This window comes from Pezoporus occidentalis, unplaced genomic scaffold, assembly GCF_034315485.1.
Source record: "Pezoporus occidentalis ecotype Australia unplaced genomic scaffold, CSIRO_AGI_Poc_V1 ctg54, whole genome shotgun sequence".
In the NCBI taxonomy this organism is placed as follows: Eukaryota; Metazoa; Chordata; class Aves; order Psittaciformes; family Psittacidae; genus Pezoporus; species Pezoporus occidentalis.
In genome coordinates this window covers 2,963,445-2,987,203 of record NW_026915877.1, presented here as the reverse complement: position 1 = coordinate 2,987,203, position 23,759 = coordinate 2,963,445, and the positions used below count along the sequence as shown (strand labels likewise).

General features: G+C 38.0%; 1 protein-coding gene across 12 annotated transcripts in view; it reads right to left on the bottom strand.

Annotated features, from left to right (window-relative positions):
• MBD5 (methyl-CpG binding domain protein 5) overlaps positions 1-23,759 on the bottom strand; it is a 153,551-nt gene that overhangs the window by 127,447 nt on the left and 2,345 nt on the right. The window contains exon 2 of one of the 12 annotated variants that reach the window (XM_062637727.1): positions 12,748-12,918. The exons of the other annotated variants lie outside the window; for them this stretch is intronic. The gene's annotated coding sequence lies outside the window, so the exon portion shown is untranslated. The remainder of the gene's footprint in view (positions 1-12,747; positions 12,919-23,759) is intronic. 12 annotated transcript variants of the gene reach the window in all.

Here is a 23,759-nt window from a genome sequence, read left to right as displayed (position 1 = left end):
TATTCTTGCCACTTTATCTTCTAGTTCTTGTATATGCAGTATTAACTAATAGCTTACAAAGACAGTAGCCTGGTTATGCTCCCTGCCCATACTGGTATTAAGAGTATCAACAGAAAGTTTCAAGAGAGCTCAGAACATTTGCCCCTCTTTTTATTTCTCACTGCATACAGACAACATTTATCCCCTCAGTAATGTAACTAACTGCAAAGTGGAAATAGGTATACGACAATTGCTTAAATATATTTTTAAATTGGTATCTTTTCATAAGGAGTTGTTACATACATGCCCCCCAAAACCCAAGAGAGTTTAATTGCTGAGCGATGAAGGATGATTGTACAGTGACTAGACACGGGTGATAAATACTGCTCTTCAAAGATTAAATTAGATATGAGTAACAGCAAGAGGATATACTTACCATAGTACTTTCTAATATCTCTTTTATTAGACTATAATTCAGGACAGAAATAACAACATAATCTAGTGTTCAGAAACTACCGCAGGAACAGACTTCCAATCCCAACTCTGACACTGACTTGAGCAAGTTGCCACTTGTCAAATGACGCATTTTTTTCTTTGACTCTTTCGTCACTATGAGGATGCAGCAATAGATCCAGCTGTGAAATCATTACAATATCCCCAACAAACTATAAAAGATAAAAACCAAAGTAGGTGCTCTGAAGGTATCATAAAATAAAATAATTACAGCAAAGGGTAAGAACCTAAGCATATCAGTATGAAACTGGAAGAAAATCCGTAAAAGACTTTTTAATCACTGTTGCTATCTTGCATTTGTGTTTAAAAAGAAAAAAAGAACAAAGTGAGATTGTTTGGCTCACACAGCTACCATGAAGGAAAAAACCTTTATCTATATTTTTTCAGGTAACAAAGAGAAACCCGTTATAGATGATGGAAAACATGGAAGCGGCTGCTCATTTCAGCCAAAGATACGGTAAAGAATACAAAAGATCTGAAGAATCAGGCATACAAAATACTTACAGGTTAGGCATTATGGTCAACACTAGCAACTCATACCTTATATCTGTTCCAGTTTAGCACTGGCACAAGCTCCCCAGGGAAGTGAAAAGGGCCCTAAGTCCGCTGGTATTGAAGAAGTGTTTGGGTAACACTCTTAGATGCATGGTTTAATTTTTGGGTTGCCCTGTATAGAGTCAGGTGTTGGACTGGATGCTCATGGGTCTCTTCCAACTCAGGGTTTTCTACAACTCTGTCATCTGTCTCAAAATCCAAAACTATGAAATCTAAAAAAGCACAGGCATTAATCGCTGAGGAAGTGAAGCTGCTGTTCCTTCTCACAGATTTCCCAAACATTATAAAATCAAGATGTCTTAATTTTCATGTTGCCTGCAGTGCCTTGAAGAAGAAAAAAAAAACCATGCATTTCCCCTCTCTTTCACCCCCGCTGTTGCTTTTCCATTCAGTGAGGCCTGAAGCAGAAGCATTCATTCTGTTCGTATTCCTGGAAACTTCTACATTGCATTGGCTCATATTTTAAAGGTTATCTTTAAAACCAAAATAGTTCAAAATTGATCTTTTCAAGCCAGTATGTATTCCTTCATGGATAGGGCTTAGGCTCACAAGAAGTTCCACCATTTGAAAGCATGAAATAAGCAAGTACTGATTTTGAGCTTCTGCTCAGGGCTTCTTCTCATTTGCCCTTTCTTCCCTCCCCCCATTTTTTGCTTTTCTATGTAAAAGACAGCCTTGTCATCCCAATACAATTTGGCCAACATGATTTTTACCATATAAAGTATCATTTACATAATTTTTAATTAGACATGTGGCCACAGAAAAGAATTCAGATTTCACTATTTCAATGTTCTACAAAATTATTCCTCTACTGGCACATATCTAGATAATTTATGAAAACTTACAGTCGATTTATTCCTTGTGACACTGGTAAACAAATTAATGTAGAATTTAATTGCCTTTGTCTCTTCAGCTCAGAATTTCCTTTTAGTGATATTTATCTGAAATTATGATCTACAAAGAAAATAAATTGTAACTGAGCTTATAAAATTGGTCATATTTAGAAGTTGACAACTGTCACAATTATTAATCTGAATTTTTCTTCACAGAGAACAAGAATACTTGATGAAATATTTCTGCAAAGAAGGCTGGTTTTATGCTGTCTCACATTTCCCGCAGTATTGTCATGCATTTGTCTGGATTTATTTATTTACTGCATTCGTATAAACTACCCTTCTTTCTTCCAAAGCATATCAGAACCCCTTTTTAAAGCAACCTTTTTCATAGTGAAATGTAGAATAATCAAGTCTTCATAATACCTGATCCACAGCTAACATTGAAAAACAATCAAAACAACTGAAGAAAAAAAATAAATCCTTAATCATCATTATATAATTCATACTGCCTCAGCAGTATTAGTCCAAATCATTAAAAAATCCTAAATATAAATATTAGTGTACAAAACTAACAATAACCCATCTGGCTTGCATTATCTAAAAAGAAAAAAAAAAAAAAGAAGTTTGGATTGTGGCAAGTTGAATTATCATGACAACATGAACTACGCATTCCTGAAAGACCTATACATTTTCAAAATTCCTATCTGTTTAAAACATCTCTTACAGCTATACTGAATTATACACACAAAAAACCCCACACAGGTATAAAACGCCTGCGCTCAGATAAAATTCCTTCAATTTCCTCTGTGAAGTAGATTTAGCTGGGAAAAAAAGAAGGGGGGGGGGGGGGGGGGGGGGGGCATGTATTTTAAACTGAAGACACAAATAAGAAATGGAGGCCCCAAACAGGACAGAGTAAGGTTTTAGGTTATGATTTTTACCTGAAAGTCTTCCCTTCCTATTTGCTTATTTTGAGATTTACAGAAATAGAAATGCATTTGAATCTGGAAGTGAGAGTTTATTTTCTTTAAGGAAAAAAAAAAATATCCCAAAACATGCAGATTGGAGGATGGGAAAGGAAGCAGGCAAAAAGAGGGATGTCTGGATATTTGCCACTGTGAATATGAATGGACTTCAGTAAAACTTAGCTGTCTTGGCCTAGAAATGCTTTGCTTTTTTTTTTTTTTTTCTTCTTTTCAGGGCATAATTACAATAGCCTAGAATTACTATGGAGTATACATGTGCACATGAGAAATGCATTCTCAGGCTTGGGGTTTGTATCCAGTCTTCTGAGAAGTCCACATGGGGATATAACAATCCTGACCATATGGAACAAGAGGGCTCAGGCTTCCAGGCAAATTTACCTGTGCTAAGACAATGGCATAATGACATCTTGTAACTGAATATTTTATGAACATACCCATTCATGCTAATTTTCCAGTTTCCTGAAACAAGCAAAGCACTAGATTTTCTACTTGCAATGAATTCCTAGTGTTATCAGACAATGTAGCAAAAAGCCTTTTCCTCTGATCCCACTCTACATTCACATTTACTCTGCCTTCTCTGAGGCGGGGTGGGGAAGAAGAGGAAGGACTTGCTGGGTAGGAGAAATCAAACTTCAGGTATGCTTATGCTGCTGACACAAGGGTGTAACTGCAGACAAACAGACATACATGACCTAGTTTTAATCTCACTAGCTTGGGTACAAATAGCAATGAAAAGGCAGCTACAGAAGCGCCTGCGCAAGTGGCTAAAGCATGTTGAAGCCTGTTCCTGCTGCAGGTTTACTGCTTTTTGTACCCAACCTAGTTTGAGCATACCTAAATACGCTGTAATCACACCTCCTGGGCCCACAGTTGAGTACCCGTTGCCATCTTCTCCCAACAACTGGATGATCAGTGAATAAGTAAAGACCCCACCAAACCCTAGCAGAGATGGGCTTCCAGTAAACATGTACCAAGGAAAGCTACATTTTTCCAAGCTAGCCTGCTTTTTACAAAGTCACTTGAATACTCAGCTGAAAATAGGCGGTCTCCTAAAGGCTCATGTCAGAGCTTTTCTCTTCCTATTTCTTTATAGGACGTGGCTCTGCTCTCCATCAGCTAGCAAAAACACTGGCAAAAGCAGAGAGTAACTGGCAGCTTCTTTATTTTCTTCTTTTCCATCCCCAGCAATGATCCCATACACAGAACATGTAATTGCCATATCCTACTGACAAATTGTGTACTGACAAGCCTTAAAGAAAGTCCTTCTTTAAAGTATTATTAAAGTTTCTGGTTCAGGAAAGTCAAGCAACTAAGAGAAGGAAAGGTAATATGGAATGAAGAAGCCCTCTTCTCTCTTTAAAGTTTGGTAACTTTACATAGGGAAAATTAAAATCAGTGCAATGCAAACTTCAGTGCTCCTACAGACATTATTGATAGTTTGGGACAAATCCATCCCAGTTTACTTGTTCTGCCAGCTTAATACTGCTAAGGAAAAGCCCGAAATGGACTGACATGCTGCTACACCAAAGCTTTAAGAACTGTGTCTGCCTGAGGCACCTCTCCCAGAGATTATGACAACAGCCAGAAAAAATTCCATGTGGTCCAAATCTGAGATTACAGTTGTGCGACAGATTGGCAAGGAACTGCTGTGTTAACCAGCTGGCAATATACAGATGAGGAGAACAAGCCTGTTTCCAAGTAAATGCTTCATAATAAAACCAGCACCTATCCTTGCCCACATGGATTGAAGAATTACCTGCAGTAGCAGTATGCAAGAATAACGGCACAATTCCAGTATTCATTTGAGCATTCTAAAAGGGCTGCTCTAGGTCAGTAAATGATCCAGAGGAATTTTTGTATTTAGTAAAATACAGAAGGTGACTCAATGAGGATTACTTCATTAAGATATTTGAACTTGTCCTCCAAAAGGAAATAAACTATCCAACAGTAAAATCCCTCCAATTTTATTCCTTATAGAAGCAAGAGAAACCTGCTCATGTACACTTCATCTTAACATCAGCTGTACTTACAGGAAGTCTGCATTCAGTCATTCACCCAGTGGCACACATTTCCACCTTAACAAGGAACCACAGCACACTACCAAGTAACTATTTAAATTAGAAGTATGGCTATGGTTAAGAATCAGACACACCAGGTAATAAAAAGCAGCTGCCACACCTTCAGTTTCAGAAAGGTTCAGGCACAAAACTCATCTTCCAGATAAACTTACAATGTCTGTTTCCCTTCCAAACTGCTGGCTCTTTATGAAAAATTGTGTGTTACAGAGCACTGAGCACAGGACTGGTAACTGTAAAGTCTTCTCAGGATCTAAATGTACCTACAACAAAAGAAACTACATTGCTTTACAACTTGAAATGGTCACAGATGAAGTTATTTATCAACCACTGTGCCTTGTATGCATCCAGGCTTTGCTAGGGAAAGGGAGGGAGGGGGTTTGGATGGCTGTATCCCAGCGATAACTGTATGCGCATAATGGCAAGGAGAAAACGCAATGCACACAGGATACTGTGCAGTGCCCAAAGCTTACCAGTATTCTCCATCAAGCCAGAGCATAGCCCACTGGCATGTCTTCTGCAACATTAGCATTCACAGAGATGCATGCAAAGAGGTATTTTCAAACATCTCAGGAAAGCGTGACAGACACAGAAACCCAAGCCTTCTTCACCCATGAATTTACAGTGCCACAAGTCAGAAGAACCTACTTCATCCTCTATCAGGAACATCAAAAACTTCTAATAGGTAGGTGAACTTCAAACAGTCTCACAGAGTCTCTTAAAGAAACTGACACAAATACATGTCCTGGGCAATAAATACTACCATAGGCTAACATCCATCATGTATCCTCAGCAGTTTGCAATTCAAGTTCTAATCTGAAGTCACACATTCATTCCCCTCTGCATTTTCTCAGAAAAGGCAACAACAACTTTCTATCACTCATAATCTCTATACAACTATTTCGCTGTATCGGAAGAGCAAAACCTAGCCATCATTTTGTACCTGTATCCTGAGTTAAGAAAACTTTTCCCTAACATTTCCTTTGTAGTAAAAATCTTGCTTTAGAAGGAAAAAAATCCAAATTGAGACAACCTACTTTAATGCCAGAAAAACCTCCTGCACTTTACAGAAAAAAAGGCAGAGATGAGTAATCTACTGTCTGTAAATATCTACACATAAACCAGAAAATGTGATACTATCACTCATCTCCTCCATGACTGAGACAATACAGACACTCCAGCTTCATCATAGAAGCCCAGGAAGTATATGGGTAAACCTGCTAAGGTCTGTCATCCTAGATACAGCTAACACAGCATGATCTTCTAGGTCCAGAGCAGCCTGAGGCATCTTCCTTGCTCCCTGCTGAGTGTTGAGGTATGCCAAAATTTTTGGCTGTATTCTGGAACAGGCTGAGGATGTCCAGGAATACAGGTCAGCTGCGGGGAGAAGGACCAAAGAGGTACCCGCAGTACCTGGTTTGAGACACATGCATGAGTGGTGTCCCTCAGGGGTCTGTGTCAGGACTGGTCTTGTTCAACATCTTTGTCGGTGACATGGACAGTGAAATGGAGTGCATCCTCAGCAAGTCTGCCCATGACACCAAGCTGCGTGGTTCGGTTGATACGCTGGAGGGAAGCCATCCAGAGGGACCCTGACATGCATGCGAGGTGAGCCAACGCCAACCTCATGAAGTTTAACCATGCCAAGTGCAAGGTTCTACACCTGGGTCAGAGCGATCCCAGGCACAGCTACAGGCTGCGCAGAGAAGAGATTAAGAGCAGCCCTGTGGAGAAGGACTTGGGGGTGTTGGCTGATGAGAAACTGAACATGAGCCAGCTTCAGTGTAACCGTATCTTGGGCTGCATCAAAAGGAGTGTGACCAGCAGGTCGAAGGAGGTGATCCTGCCCCTCTACTCTGCTCTTGTGAGACCTCACTTGGAGTATTGTGTGCAGTTCTGGGGTCCTCAACATAAAAAGGACATGGAACTGTTGGAACAAGTCCAGAGGAGGGCCAGGAGGATGATCAGGGGACTGGAGCACCTCCCATATGAAGACAGGCTGAGAAAGTTGGGGCTGTTCAGCCTGGAGAAGAGAAAGCTGAATGGAGACCTCATAGCAGCCTTCCAGTATCTGACAGGGGCCTATAAGGATGCAGGGGAGGGACTCTTCACTAGGGACTGCAGTGACAGGACAAGGGGTAACGGGTTAAAACTTAAAGAGGGGAAGTTTAGATTGGATATAAGGAGGAAGTTCTTCACTGTAAGGCTGGTGAGGCACTGGAATGGGTTGTCCAGGGAAGTTGTGAATGCTGCATCCCTGGCAGTGTTCAAGGCCAGGTTGGACAGAGCCTTGCGTGACATTGGTTCAGTGTGAGGTATCCCTGCCTATGGCAGGGGGGTTGGAACTAAGGTTGATCTTAAGGTCCCTTCCAACCCTAACTACTCCATGATTCTTGACAAAGTGGAGACTACATTCCTTAAGAGATGATGGATTGAGAAAAGCTGCTTCAAAGACGCAACTCCTCATGAACTACTAAACCCAAGTTCATCAAGAAAGGCTTCATTCTAAGCTCACTACTAACAAAGCAGGCTCTAAAGGCACACAGTTCAGAAAAAGTACAAATTATTTATGACTATGGATACTATGACTTTTGCAGAACACAACTGTACCATGAAATAGTCCTAAAGGCTACTCTGAAATGCTAGACAGAGATAATGCAGCCACATGCACTTTCCCTTCTTCCCACTGTCCAAAAACAGCTGCAAAAATTCGTAAGTTTTTAGGAGCAGATCTCTGTGTTTTCTGGGAGACAGGAGAAATATTAATTCTCCAAAATCCTGTTCATGGATGAACCTAAACTTACACAGCAAAGTGGCATACTGATCTTGGATTTTGTACACTGAGGTTTAATACAAGGGTTTACATACATTTCTGAACAACTTATGAGGGGGAAAAAACCTCTCCAAAACGAAAAAAAAAAAAAACAACAAAAAAACAAAAATCCAAACACCAAAACCATCAAATCCCAGACGTGTCATTTACCCTAAACTGATGGATCCACCACTGCATCATTATACTCCGTATTTACAACACTGCATGTTACATCATGAAGGAGAAAAGCAGCCCCGCAAGATGACATGCCAAGAGCAGAGACCATATATATCGAATACTGTCGTAGTTTGCTGCAGGAACAACTTCCAAGCGTCAGGAGCTTCCTTGCAAGCAATCGCTCACCTTCACAGCAAGAGTCAGCTCAGATTACTGCAACAATGAGCAGCCAACAGTTACCCCACCTGAGCAACTACGCTCAGGTTAGCCCCAGTAAGCTTAAACTTGCAGCCAAAGCTGTAGCTCAGACTAGCTTGACTGGCAGCTGATGAATTTTGCTAATTAATGCAAAGTGTGCTAACTTGATACGTTGTTCATGGTTGAATTCCCATTTAGAATACGCCAATCATTTTACTCACAGACATGTTTTCCCCTAGAGTTCCTATAATCAATAGGTAAAATAAAATCATGCAGAAACACGTGGTTTGTATTTATGATTTTTGCACAAATGGGGGTTGCAACTCAATACGTTCCAGTATCCCTACAATCAATTCCTATAATAGCCAGGATGTTCCAGCTTTCCTGGGTGCTCCTTAATCTCCCCATCTTCTAATGCTGAAAACTAGCACTGCCTAAATGCACATTCTTCACCATTTTGCAGGATATATATGAATGAGTTGAACTTCAAGTGTTCATTCTACAGACAACCATTGAATATAACTTGTCCAAGAGCTATTAAGAGTAAAAATGAGTCTATGACTTTGATGCTTTGGGAGAATACATGTTTAACTAAAACACAAAACACAGGTACAGGCTGATCATGCTGCTTTATATCAAAACCAGAAATGTTTCTAGAAACTGAAGAGTCTCTTCTGTGAGGAAATTACAAGTCTGGATATTCCTCCTCTTCCCATCTCTACCACAGGGAGTTTGAAAGGTTCCTCCTTCATTTCTAAATATAGAGCTCATAATCAGTTGCTGCATGAGAGGCTCATGAACAGGAGCACTAGGATTTCAGACTGGAATAGCAAAGACAAAACAAGTCACAGCACTCCTCAGAGTTCTCTTTAAGGTCACCACCATGCAGATACAACCCAAGAATCTGAGTCAGTGAGCCTAAAGAACAACCAGAAGAAAAGCAGCCAGAGCTGCAACTGAGTTAGTGGTGGCTGTAATCTTTATTACAACGTGGTAAAATACAGGAATCAACTTTCCATTTATAATTATAACATCACAATTATAGGGGATCTTGTAAGTAAGAAGCCAGATGTCCTTAACGGCAAATGTACTAATAACACAATTCTCCTGATCATCTCTGTAGCAACTAAGGTGGACTCGAAGTAAGGGCAAATAAATATGTAACTATCGGTTGATTTCAGCAAGTTTGCATTTATTAAAAAACCCTAGAAAACAAACCCCCAAACTAGATTTACAGGTCTAGCAAGTACTACTGCATATTTCTGTAAACTTCCACACTCCTTGTAACTCTATCACACTGGTAACTTAATAGTGGTATATAGTTATTAGCATCAGAAGAATGTCTCAGTCCGAATATGCCCATATGCTGAATTAAGTGAGGAAGTATTCTGAAACCATCTGTGTTCGGGCTCCTCATGCTGGACAGCTTCACTAAGCTTGGGGGACTTCAACGGGGAGAATGACTTGTGCTGACAACACTTCAAGTCCAGCATCCTACTGCATATACTTTTGCTCATTTCAGTCAGAATCAGCAAAGACTCTGGAGCAGAGTAGTTTACTAACCCTTTGTAATCCCAATAAACTGCTCAATCATTAACAGCTTTAACAACCTGTGTACCACACAACAAATCATTTATGACCCTCCTTTTCGTCTCCCCTCACTGGTTGTGGCTTTTCCCCTTTTCTGTTTCTGCTGGTGGCTTAGTTCAGTTGAATTCTTTGTTCATTTATTCCTTCTGTTGGGGGTGGGGAAGAACCAAAGTATTTTTCAGTTAGGAGATAAAAAGAATCCTTTTGTTCTGCTCAGATTGGTATGTTACAAATTTGGTAAACTCTCCCTTCCGTATTTATTCTGGTTTTATAATCCATAATGGTCAGAGAACAAATGTTCCTTCACAAGATGGTCCCAAACCCCTATGGCAAAAATTTAAGATATCACTTACTTAAAAATAGAAACTAAAGTCTAAATTGGTAGATTATATCATTGATCTGGGCCCTTTTGTCTGTGCTAGAGAAGCTGTAGAATATATAAATCTAGGGGAAGACTTAGTGCAGAAAAAAAATAATAAAAAAATCACTATTCTGGACTCCTTGTAGAACTTCTCCAAGTGCAAAATTTTAAATCAATTTTTGTTTTACTGCACTGTTCTAAATATGAACTTAGCAGTGGTCAAGAAACTGGAATACTTTTCCATGTATTTCTTGTTAGTTTAATGCTTTCTTATATTTTGTTTCTTTGTAAATACCAGCACAGAAAAAAAAAAACCTAAAAGAACCCACCAAAAAACCCCACCAAAGACTACACAAGACAACAGTACATTCTCCTTGCCACCACACCGTGTTTTCTCCTTTTAGATCTCCCACACTTGGACAGTTACACCCATCTGAAATGTGCCTGCATACCGCAGCGTCTTCTGTCCGCTTCAGATTAAAACAATTATATATACACTTTCTGCGGTGCAGAGCACAGCATGACACAGCAACACAGATCACACTGGCTTAACAGCATTCAGACGGCAGGTTTTTATCTTGAAGTACGAAACACACATCATCCTGTAACAGCTAGGTTTGTAATTGAAGCATGGCCACATCAGGAACCCTGTGGTAGTCACATAAGCGTGAAGTGGGCAAAAGTCTTCTGAAACAACACTGGAATAGTCCTCTTAAAAATCACATTGTTCACAAAGGACAGGCTTACCACTGCCTACATAAATCAACAGTAGGTCTTCCCAATGGTGTGAAGTTGTACACTCTGCCAACTCAAACCTGTTGTATTTGTTTTTGGAAGACAGTTAATATGGCTAACCAATACCTACAGTACCAGGCAGTAATCTTCACAAGTGAAATGTCATGAACAAACACAATTAACTCAGGGAAGACCATCCCCTCTAAAACCAGGTATCACTCAAGATACTTATGTTTTGCCATTTGTCAGTAAACTGCTCAATAAACTGTGCATCAAATGCAACATATTTAATGAGCGCCTCCAGGACTGCAGAAATTACAAGTTCCCAAAACATAAGGTCTGGTTCCCAAACTACTGCAATCTGGATAACATTCACCTGCTTTCAGACTGTTGTAGTATTTCTCACTTCCCTAGCTAGGCAAAGGACAAGTGGCATACTCTGAGGGAAGTTCCACATATGACTGATATTCTTTACAGAAGCTCTCTTCATATCTGTATGATTTCATCTCATTTCAACTGCCTTCCACCAGAAGCCAGCTACAGAAACAAGATTTCTCCAGCCTCTCATAACAACTCCCCCCCCGGGAGGAGCCAGTGTGCCCTTAAAGTCAGAAGGAGTTGATGGAAAGCTATCTAGTTCTCTTAAAATCTGTCTGTAATCCACTGCAAAAACAGTTCAGCCCCAAGCAGGTGCAGCACACCCAACACTGGCAGAATCAGGGTTTGGCACTGGTTAGACAAAGGCAGAAATTAAGAACATGACTGAATCGGCAGTACCTTAGCTTAAAAAAAGGTGATGGCAAGCACTCATGCAAGAGAGCTTAAGAAAGACAAACAATCTTTCACAGGCTGGCTACAGCAGTTACTTCAGAAAGTTAGCAACAATAAAATGCAACTGCAAGATACAGCTATACAAGTGTGGGTTACAGACAGCACTACTGAGGTACTGGGCTCTATGAGCAGGCTCCACATGTGCTTATGCTTAAGTCTTTGCACGGGCATATTCTGTAACATTATTATACACTGATACTGACCCTTATTATCAGAGAGGGCCAGTATCAGTCATATACCTAACCAGGGCAATCCCATGTGCCTAAAATAACACACAATTTTCTGTGAGAATGGCATCTGAGTAAAGGATTACGCTTACAATACATGCAAGCCTAACACAAGTCTCAACTGGCAAGGACATGACTGATCTGTTAGACTTGATAGCTCCAGCACAGCTTACCTGGCTCTTCCTGCTCCACTCTTCCACAAGCACACACCCCACTTTCTCTAGTGTACGTTCCAGAAGCATTACCAATTCACAGAGTTGGGAGGACAGGTAATGTATGCATATTTTTTTTAAATGTTGATGTCAATGTCCTGTCTACTAATTCACTGCTGAAGACAAAGTAAAATCCATCTAAGAAATGTCAGTGAGGAGCAGAGAACACCACAGGTGGAACAATACACATGCCTAAATAACCAACTCCTCTGCCAGAAGGAGTTGAGCTGACAGATTATGACACAAACCCTTTGGCCAAATGGCCCTTAACTAATTCTATTACTTCTGTCCCTTAAGAGAGGGGCCAATTCTCAGTAAAACATCCATGGATGTGGACAGCAATATGCAGAGGAAAAATACCCCTAAAATCAAACAGGCACATGAAGTCCTGAATTGCTCCAATTTATCTGTTGCATTGCTATCATTTCTTCTTAATGATAAATTTACTCAAAAGGAAAAAAAAAAGCCAAAAGCCTATTAAAATGTCTATTTTAAAAAATTAGCATTCACTTTTTAATCTGCATGCTCAGAACTCTCACACTGTAGCTCAAGAACCACAGAGCAAGATGACATCTAAAGCAAAACCAGTTTTGAAACAGACTAATATCTCAGATTTCATTCATGCTGGTAGTTCAGTGTTCACATCCTGTCCTTCCTTACGTGCTGCTGGCTGAAGATAATCTCTTCCAGGCTTCTCAAATGCTGACACAGGAACCTCTGTGAGCATACGAAACTACTTCCTTTTCTCCTTGAAAAGATTTAATAATCTACAACTTTTTTTCTGTGCCCTACTTGTAGTCTATCGTTTTCTTCCTTCTTGTATTGAATCTGCTAAAATAAAATTTTACAGAGTGTCAATTCAACAAAGGAAAAACTATAAAGTTCATTCTGACAGCTCCCTTTCTCAAAAAAATTAATAAAAAAAAAAAAAGAAAGCAAAAAAAGCCTTTGCCCTTGAAAAGATGAATGGAATAGCCTTAGGTATTCTATAGCTGTACTTATGAAAAAGTTTTTGGACATTAAACACACAAGTCTCTACAGAAATACAAAAAGTGTTTTGCCCAAGTCATAAACTTCCTTTTCCATTGCACAGTCCACTTCTACACTTTCCACGCTACAGTCCACTTCTAGACATAAGCTCACCTCTAAGAGAGGGACAAGTGCCATCCATCTCAAAGGGAAGCAATGCCTATAAGATAATACTAGCAAATGAAGTAGTCTCACAAAAAGCCATGTACATACAGACACAAACATATGCTATACAAATTCAGGAGAGCAATTATCCTCTCTACAGAAACTCAGTGCTTTGTCCATACATTAAACTTTTCTTACCAAAACCATGCCACTTAATATTATAATGGTAGCATCAAATCACAGTACATGACACTAAATAAATATATCAGTCAATCTAAAAAAAAAAAAAAAAAAAAAAAATCACTAGGTGTCAGAATGTCCAGTTTACTTTTCTATGTAGAAAAGGTATTTCACCTTAAAATAAAGTAAAAAGTCATGAGAAAGTAATGTAAAACTCCCTGGCCACAAACAAAACTGATGCCAGCACTCTTAAAACGTTTAACATCTCCATGTGTGTCCTATTTAGTACTTCATACTGAACTGTTGGAGAAATTCATTATTTTCCTCACTCTTACCCAGAACAATTAAGTTTGATTTTAAAGTTTTATATTTTAAAATAGTGATAAAAACACCTAACAAGAAAGATTATCTGATATCAATCCAGCTGCTGAGCAGGCATTTACATTTTATAGAGAACAGGCATTTTCACTTTGTTAGATCTCCCCCCAGAACCTATCTGAAGACAAGTAGTCAATCTACCCACAGATTTCTATATGAAGTTTAAATAAAAACTCCAAATCCTCTTAAACTTGGTTTTCTAACTTAAAGCAAATATTTATTAACACATTTTTCATCAAATGCTGAATCATGGGGAAAATGTGTAACTCATTGCTAGTTTAGAGATAATTTTATTTCAGCTCATTGAACAAATCCCTTCTTGTTTTTAGCAGAGCTGCATCAGAACATTTTTTTAAACAATGTTGTATCACTGTTGTAGTTTAGAGAAAAACAAATGTAAGTCTTGAACAGGAAAGGAAAAAAAGTAATAAAAACAAGCTCATTTCTTATAAGTGCAAAGATATTCCCCTGTAGCAAGCAAAGAAGGTAACACAGATTAGTATCAGCAATTTGAATTTAAGCTATCCAATAGAGATTAAAATTTAGAAGTCCAAGTTTCTCTCATTATAAGAGGTCTCTTCTATTGTTCATCCAAAATTACCACTTTTTTTGTTCTTTACTGAAGCATGCAAAATCACCCCCTTATATTATGTCTAAAATAATTTTCACATAAGTCAATAATAAAAAACCCCAAACCTCATTATTACTATTATACTGTATTACAGCAACAGCAAGGCTCCCATTATGATTGACAAATATACAGAAAAACACTGTCCAGAAGAGGTGGATGAAATAATTTAGTCAGTCATTGAATTCAAAGGGATCAGAGAACAATTCTGAAAATGCAGACTGGTTAATGCTTCCAAAATCAACACATCTGGTTCCTACTTCTGTGCAGGTTCCTAAAAAAAATTCTGTTCCTATTTCTGTTGAAATACTTAAGCACTCAAAATACACAGAAATTCATATTATTTAAAAGATACTCCTCCCTTTACTAAGGTATACTGAATTCAGTGGCATAAGACATACTTCAGACATTGTCTCAAACTAGGAAATGCTAAATCATACTAAAGCTCCTGTTCAATTAAAACAATCCCAAACAAACAAACAAACAAACACCAACAAAAAAAAAAAAACAAACAGTACAACCTTTTCTGGCTGTATTCAATGGAGGAATGTTTGTCCCTGTATGCAAAAGACCAGAGATATTTATCTGAAAAGGAAGATGCAAGCAATTTAAAAAATAACTTCCATATTTCTGTTAATTGTAAATCACGTTTCTGTTTCACAGCCTTAAAACTCTGAAGAGTTAAACCAAAGGAGTTAAATTCTCCACCAGAATGCATTTGCTCAAGTGTAAAGCTAACAAATGCTAAAATTTTTGGCAATACTTCTGCATTTCTGAATCATTAGATAGTCAAACTATTTTTTGATTTTGCTTGCATGATGCTGGATTAGAATAATCCATATAAATCAGTGGTTTCCCCTCACTAGGAATACAGTGTTTACTTCTGGTCTTCTGATGTCAAAAGGATGCATAAAAAGATAGGGAGGTTCAGAAATAAATAACAAAAAAGCCATGCATGTACAGCAGTGGATTAGAACTGTTTACTCACGAGAGGAGTAAGAAAGAACATAGTCAAAGTAAACATAATAGTAGCAAACCAGAGAAGGCATGCTGAGCATTTCAGTCACCCTTTACAGAACATAACGATGGGATGCTTTTCCTAAGGAAAACTTAAACATGTAGGTCTTTGACAAAGAGAACTGTTTATGCTATGGGAACGGCAGAATTCTCAATGCTCTCCTCTCACCAAGATGCACAGTTCACACCCACAAGACGGAACTGAAGTAGGACAAAGAAGAAAAAGCTGAACTCAAATCATGTATTTAGTTGCCTAGAGATTTAACTTGTGGAAACCTAAACATCCAGGACAAAGTCCTTCAAGATATTTAAGCACTCCTTTTCTACTGATATCAGTTATCATTTGAAAACAGTGAGGCTTGTTGACCAAATATGCTGGATGATCTAGACTGTTACAACTTCAAGCTCTTCCAAGTCTAGGCAGCAACAGTGGTGGCAATATAAAAATATTTATATGCTGGATAGTAGCTGGATGCCTATTTATTTCCTTTTTCAAATCATCACGAGACTGTTGTATGTAAAGATTGTGATTAAGCAGCATTTTCTATTTGATACAGTGAGTGAAAATATAAGCCATGAGGCTTCATACTTGTGTTTTTGGTAAGGCTATGATTTTTTTCCCTGTAAGTAGTCACCAACTCCCTCTTCCCATCAAGTCCATTACTGGCTCTCTTCCCCTCCACCATGACAAATACATACAGCCACATGGCCCCATTTCTCAAATGCCTTCCAGTTTTCATTACAGCCCTGACCACCTTTGCACCCCCCCCCCATCCTTCAACTCTTCTCCAAACTCTTTCTTTGCCTCTATCCACTTCTCTCCTTGCTGCATCCCCTTCTCTCCCCTCTGCTGTTCACCCCCCCCCAAACACACACACTGCTTTGCTCCTGACCACCAACCCCTCTCCCCCAAGTCTGCTGCTTCCTAATGTCTCACTACGTGTTTCCTTCCTACTCCCATACCACAAGGCCTCTCCAGAAGCTTTCAGTTACAATCATCCTTTCTCTTAGAGAGCAAAACACCATCTCCCCTCAAAGTAAGTGCTGAATACCACAGTGAGTAGCAGGAAGACTACACAAGCAGCACCTTGCAGCTTCAGGGAACTTGCCTCGCCAGTGAAGCAGGCTTCACCATCCAAAATTAAAAGTATTTCCACATGGTGATGCATTCTCTGAAGCTTCACATTTATTTGTGGCATTCCAAACTCGCTGCACCACTGACATGTAGAAAAATGCCACCAAGTCAAGCATCAAACATCATTACTGAGACCAACAAAGAGTTAGTAAGTTTCTTAGGTATTTGTACACATGCAAAATAAAGTATATGAGTAAAGCAAAAGTAAACAACAGGAGAGTCTATGCAAATTGAGGCCACACCAATTATGGATTACACTGGACAGGATTAATGCAGATTAAAAAAAAAAGTAGTAATTATTTGCAAAGTCTTGATGAACACAGAGATTCCTATAATCAAATCCTAAAAAGCTATCCATCTGTGGAGACCTCTAGTACTCATGCTAACCAACTTTCTTCAGACCCTACATAGGACATTAAACAGAAGTCTCTATGAAGAGATTGCCTGCAGAACAACTATAACTGAAGATGGTTTCAAGTACCTTTTGGTTAAGGTTCACCAGGCATCAGTAATGAATAAGTTCACATTCACAACCATTTTCAGACATTACGTAAGAAATTTGACTATTACCAACCAAAACAGAAGCTAAAAAGTATTTCATGTTTTTTGTAATAAAAGCTCAGAAACCTTACAGACATACAAATACTAGAAATTCCAGTACACACAAAGTATGATTATTTGCAATAATTAGTAAAAGCTGAATATTAACATTTTTACTGTTTTGTTACATTCAGTCATATTAAACATATTTCAAAGTTCCGCTACGGGATAAGTGTGCCTCAGGTTCTTGTGTCCAGCCCATAACTGCAAAAAATCCTGATTAAAGTGAATTTATTCAGCTCAGGTCATTATTTGCAGAAAGTCCATTAACTGTTTCCAAATAAAAGAAAAAAACTGTAAACAACAGGTTCTACAAAGTTTATATGATTCATTCTCTGATGAAAATAGTAGTTACCAGAGCAGTAACTGTTTTTAAGAAAAATAACGTAGCTCCCCCCCCCACAGAAATACCTTTACTGGAATAAAGTATTTACATGTTTCTTTTATATAAAAGACTTAAAAATTATTATATTTTAATTTGCAGTTAGTTTTTCAGTTACAGGGATAAGCTCATCAACTTCTACCTTACCACGTGTCTGCAGATTCTTAGCAGAACTCTTACATCAGATAATAACTCGAGTTACAAGAAATGATGAAGACTGATTCGTAACTGTAAAGTTTGTATGAAGAGAAACATGGGAAAAGATCAGCAAAACCCACAAGCACAGGAAGAAAGCTAATACGTAAGGTCATTCACTAGGAATCCACATACCAGCTGATTAAGAAGCTGCCTAATGACCAGCTTTTGTGATCACTACATGGTTAGCACTGCTCATTCCCAAAAACCTTTGTGAAGTCAGAACTCATGAAAAATTCAGATTTAGGGCTTGATCCAACACCCAAGGAAGATGATAAATATTTTAGCTCTGACATCAGTGAAAACAGAATAGATCCTTTACGTTTTTTCCTTAGTGTAAAGATTTCCTATACAGCTTTTTAATAACAAAATATTAAGGGCACCAATACTGTACTGATATTTTAAAAAATTAAAGTCACCTTACACGGCAGTATTGGAATGATCCAAATTACATGCCTAATACAAACCTATTTATCAAAGAAAAATTACTTGGCCAAAGCATGATAAAAAAGCTATAACAAAGACGCTAGAAGGTAATGCAACTTTCAGAAAAAACATCAGCACTACCACAGCGAGCACTGCAACTTTATAGCTAGTATGCTCTGCACAGATGGACAAGTAATTTTTAGAAATGAATCACGCTGCAAATGATTTTACTAATTTTAAAACAGAGGTGAGGAACCAATAGCCTACAGGCCAGATATGGTTTGCTGCTTCTGTTCAGATGGCCTACAGACACATCCGAGCCTTATTACTTAATAACACCAAGGCAGACTTCAAGTGAAGACACGCGTGTTTTAAAATGCTCCGACAATTCACATTTTTAAATACCTAATCCTTAAACCCAAACATCTGCCTGGAGTTTAAAGTATTAAATGAAATCTATGTTCTTAATTTGATTTTTTTTTTTTTTTTAAACCCACAGAAATCGTTGAGTTATTGTCCACTAAATATAGCACATTCTTGCTGTCCGGAGAAGATGGGACTTAACAGACCTCAACATTTAAATTATCTTAGTAGACAAAAGTCAATGATACTTGGAGTTTGGACAACAGCCTGTATAACAGTTGTGGCAGAGAAATTTTGATACTTGCTCCCATACAGAGGAATATACTCTACAGCCCTTATTTAAGGCAAAACTTATATTGAAATCTATCAGTATTTTGCCTCAAAAAGATACAATCCCAAATATAGATCTCAGTCTTTCATAAACAGCTTCTTCCAAAGTGCAAAGCATTTCTGAATCTGAAAGTATAAACTGGACTCTTAAATACAAAAAGAGCAAGTGAAAAAACATCTACTGCAAAAGAGAAAAATCACAAGACACCACTGTACTTTCCAGCCTTTCTGCAATTATTTGCAGCTGCTATGAACATATTGATATTTAGTAAACTGCAGGCTGCAGCTTTAATTGAAGTTTGACTGCTATAAACAGTTAGCTGCCTGGCTCTGGCCCGCACTCTAATACCATCAGCAGAACAGAGATGGGAAGTATAAACAAATCTTTTAACTAGATTACAGTTTCTAAACTGGCCAAGAATCCCTTCAGCGAGAACTCCTGTGTGACAAAGTATTAAAGAGGGGAAAATATTTTCAAACAGTACCTTAAAAAAGCATAACCTTTCCTAAGATAGTATGAATGGGATTCTTCTGAGGAAAATGAAGAAGTTTCAAAGGGGGTTATCCCTGAAAAACACGGTCTGATCCTTGATGGGGAAAAAAAAAAAGGGGGGGGGGGGGCAAAAAAAGCCAGAAAACTTTAAAACAAAACATTTGCAAAACAGAAGGGTATTTTCCAAAGGCTTTTTTTTTTCCTCAAGACTTCGAACTGCATAAAAAAAGGCCACTGAACTTTTAAATACCAGCAGAACTTGTAGTATCATTTCACATTTCAAGTGGCCACACTCAAGAACAACATAACAAAACCACATAGCACCACCAATCTATACCAACATGCCTTCCTTCTAAAGCTGATCTTTTTCATAATTTCCTTTAGCCAAGCTTCTTCCGCATAAAGATTATAAGGGGACAATGATGTATTCCCCCCCTTTCTGCCCCCAAGCCAGTAAAAGACAAAAGGAAGTTCTGTTCTAAAAAAAAAAAAAAAATCAGCTTGCTACAGATCCCTGACTACTTTGTTTCCTTAATCAATGATATCATTTACCCACTTTTACAGTGTTTTCTTACAAAAGACAGCAGATGCTGAAAAATTCCTCCTCTCAGCTAGGGGTAGGATGGGAGGATCCAGCAAAAACTTTTTTGTGCTTATCTGCTACATACATATAAAATAAGTAAAATTTACCTCCTTAAGATGACAGCATGCTTGAAAAAAAGAAAATAGATGCCTAAAGCTTCATTACATCAGTCTTAAAAGTAAAAAAATAATTTAAAATACATATAATTCAAAAGTAGATCAGGTACAAACATAATCAAAACGTAAAGCCAGTGCTAGCTGTTTGTTATTGTCAAGCTACAGCTTGAGTCCTACCAAAACACATGAGATTTGTACTCATTCTGGCAGGGCCTATCATATAAATGCATATACATTTATATATGCACAGGCATATGTGTATATAAATATGCATGCACGAGTATACATATATGTGTATATGTATATAAATACACATGAGGTATACAGGTAAAAGCTTAAGGATGAAGACAGAAACCAAATGTTTAGTTTTTCAGAACAGATAATCCTAAATAATGTGTTGGCAATGATCAACCAGAGCTTAAAAACAAAGTCTAAAATTGGCAAACTGGAATTTGATTTACATGTTTTTGAAACATTAGGCAGTATGAATGGAAAAATTAGCCTCTCTATATTTATGATATGTAGGCCCAGCTTCTATTTGGCTGACTTTTACTTTTCTCCTAACTTAAACTGCATTTGTTTCCTTTGGCGGTGAGGTACAAGGCAACATTATTGCAAGCCTCTCTTTATCTAAATGTTGAGAATATCACCATTTGATCCAACAGGATTTGTTGTGCAAACAATTGACAACTGTTCTGGTTGCCTCACTTGGGATTTTTTCTTAGTGAGGCCATGTTACTGATGCTGAAAACCAACCAACCTAATGTTTAAGTGCCATTTGCACTTCACTCTTCCTTCAGTAAATCATCAAAATAATTTTGGATTTAATGTCACTGTAAACATAGACTAAGCAAAAATTATGATGATTTTTTTTTGTTTTGTTTTGTTTTTTTAATCCTGGGCTTTAATTTTCTCTCATGTAGGAATAAGGTAATTAGCATATTGCTTCTAAAGGTCTTAATTACAAGATATTGCGACAAGATAAGAATTCTTAAAATACTGCTTCCTTACTTTATTTTAAAGTATTTCCTGTAGAAGAAGAAAAAGAAAACAAAAACATGTCAAAGAATTTAATGATTAATAAATGAAATGCTTTATTCTTTACTTGATAAATTAACTAGAGACCCCAAAGAATTCCCAGATATTTCACCATTTCATTTTTTAAGTAAATTTAAAGCTTCTGAAACAGAACATTTCCAGAAAAAAAAAAAAACAAAACAACCCCCCCAAAAAAACCAAAAAACAAACAAACAACTAAACATCCTGGGCACCTCCAGTTCTCTGTATTGCCCTCAGCCCCAAGCCCATGAATGAACACTCAAAGCTACTCTCAATGGTTTGTTCCTCAAGTCATTCCCATGGGAAGGACAGGAGGTAATGGAGATTTTCGTGACGGGAACACCTGTCAAGCTGCAGATAAACTGAGATGATCAACCCATTTCACAAAAGTCTATGAATAGCCATCTCATGGTAATGACTGATTCCTGCTGCCATGTGCCAGATCAAAACAACTACTTAGAGGTAAAAGGCTTGAAATAACAGACCTTTGGAGCCACACAATCACTTTCATTTTAAGTAATGTTTTAATATATCTGTTTTTTACACTTCTTTTATATATTCATTTGTATATATACATGTGCATTTGTGTATACAGCTAAACATATTCGTGTACATACCCACACATTTCATAATGTTGTAGCCTAAGAGGTTTTCACAAATTTTACCTCAATTTAAAAATAATGCAAAGTCTGAACTCCTTTCTAGACAATTCATAAAAAAAAAAAAAAGATATCATTATAATAAAGAACTTGGAATTTGAAAAGAGGAAAGGAGTCAGCACTTCTTAATTTCTTAACTGCTGCTTTTCTTTAGCATCCCACTTGGTTTAACTCCAGTTACCTAGATTTCAGGATGTTCTAATTTTTATGTCTCCAATGGTCTTCCAAAATTTTATTCCTAATACAGTCTTCAGTTCCTGTGCAGGCCTACTTGAATCTGATTGAGCAGTATTATTCCACCTAATAGCTCCAAAAATAAATACAAAGAAAAGTCAATGAAAGCCTGTGGTTTCAAACATTCAAGTAACTCTTAAAATGAATAAGCAGGTCCTTAATGACATAAGAGCCTTAAAGCTGTATCCTCTATCTTTTTATTGTTGGAATCAATGGTAAGTTTGACACCTATTTTTCACTGGACAAAACAGAAACCAGAACAGGGCACTTAAAAGAGCCAAACAAACCCAAGCCCCCAAATAACCAAACAAGGTTAGAAGAAGCAGCAGAACTCCATAGTTTTCAAGTTTTAACAGTATTTTTTAAAAAGAAAGTCACTTTCAAAATGTGTGTCCCTAGCCATTAACAGATGAGTTTGTTCTCTTGCAGACTGCTTTGTGCATGTGGTCTCTTAAGCTCATAGAAAAACATGCTGACATTAGTGGGCCTTCAGATGGGCAGAAGCAGCCACTCACCTGGTCTGCTGCCTTCCAGAAGAAACATCCATGATAAGCACTTACTGCTGATTCAGAAAGTAATTTCATAGTTATGGACTGTATTCAAGTTACTGATCTTCCACATACAAGGAACAGTCATGAGTAACAGCAGGGGAAGGGGAGAGGGGGAATTTTCTGACCATTTTAAATAAATAACCGAGGTGAAAATGAAGGCATTCCATTTGAGTGGACTGTCCCTTATGCCAAGATCTTCCATGCTTTTTAACAAGGAGAAAGACTGACCCCTCCATAGCCAAATTAAAACTAAAGGACTATGAGCAAAGAAAAGTTCAACTATTGAAAGTATTGCATCATAAAGATTCTCTCCAAACATCTGCCAACCTAGTCCAAATAGAAACTAACACATTTATCCACAAAGAAAGGTAAGACAGCAAACTCCAAGGAAAGACAGTTAAATACAACTATAAATCTGGCTCGAACAGCATCTTTATGTCTAACACAGCCCACATTTTGCCATGGTAGGTTCCTTGCTAATTCAAAACAACCTCTCTGACCTAAAGTCTGGGAAGCCGTGAACATATAATTCAGGAAAATAATTATTAATTTTGTCTCAAAAGATGAAGAACTGAAAAATACACACAAAGTTTTCCTAAAAGCAATTAGCAACTATAAATACCTACTCATAATAGCAGCAAAAAGATCTTAAAAGACCCAAACAAAAGAAAACTATATTGCTGTTTAGTTGTAGCCATTGATAACATACATTATTTCTTATCAGAGGTTGAGACTCAATTCTTCTTAGAAGGTGGTTGTGATACCTGACAGAAGCTCCAGATCAGCCTCAGATCCCTTTGTGCTAGGCACTACAGAAACACAGGAATTGCTTCTGACACAAGTTGGAAACCCAGCCCCATCAGTGGCTCTTTAGGAGGAACCTTCCCTACCCAATCCCCCCAAACTAGCAGTTGGCTTTCCAACACAGGCTCAGTGGTGGGAGCTGAAGGCCTATGGAAATTAAGGGTCTACTAGTAATCTTACCTCTAGGATTTAAAGTTAAGAGAAGAGCTTGAATTATTCTGCCCAGCTTTAGAATTCCATTAGGGTACTTTACTGAGCAATCATATTAAATCAAATCATGCCTATTTTTAACACCAAAACACAAAGAGATTAAAGTGTTAAATCCCCATAATAAATAATACATCTCATCAGCTGTAGGCCATGAAAGTTGCAGGCAGATTTGCAGCTCTATGTATACTGGGAGCA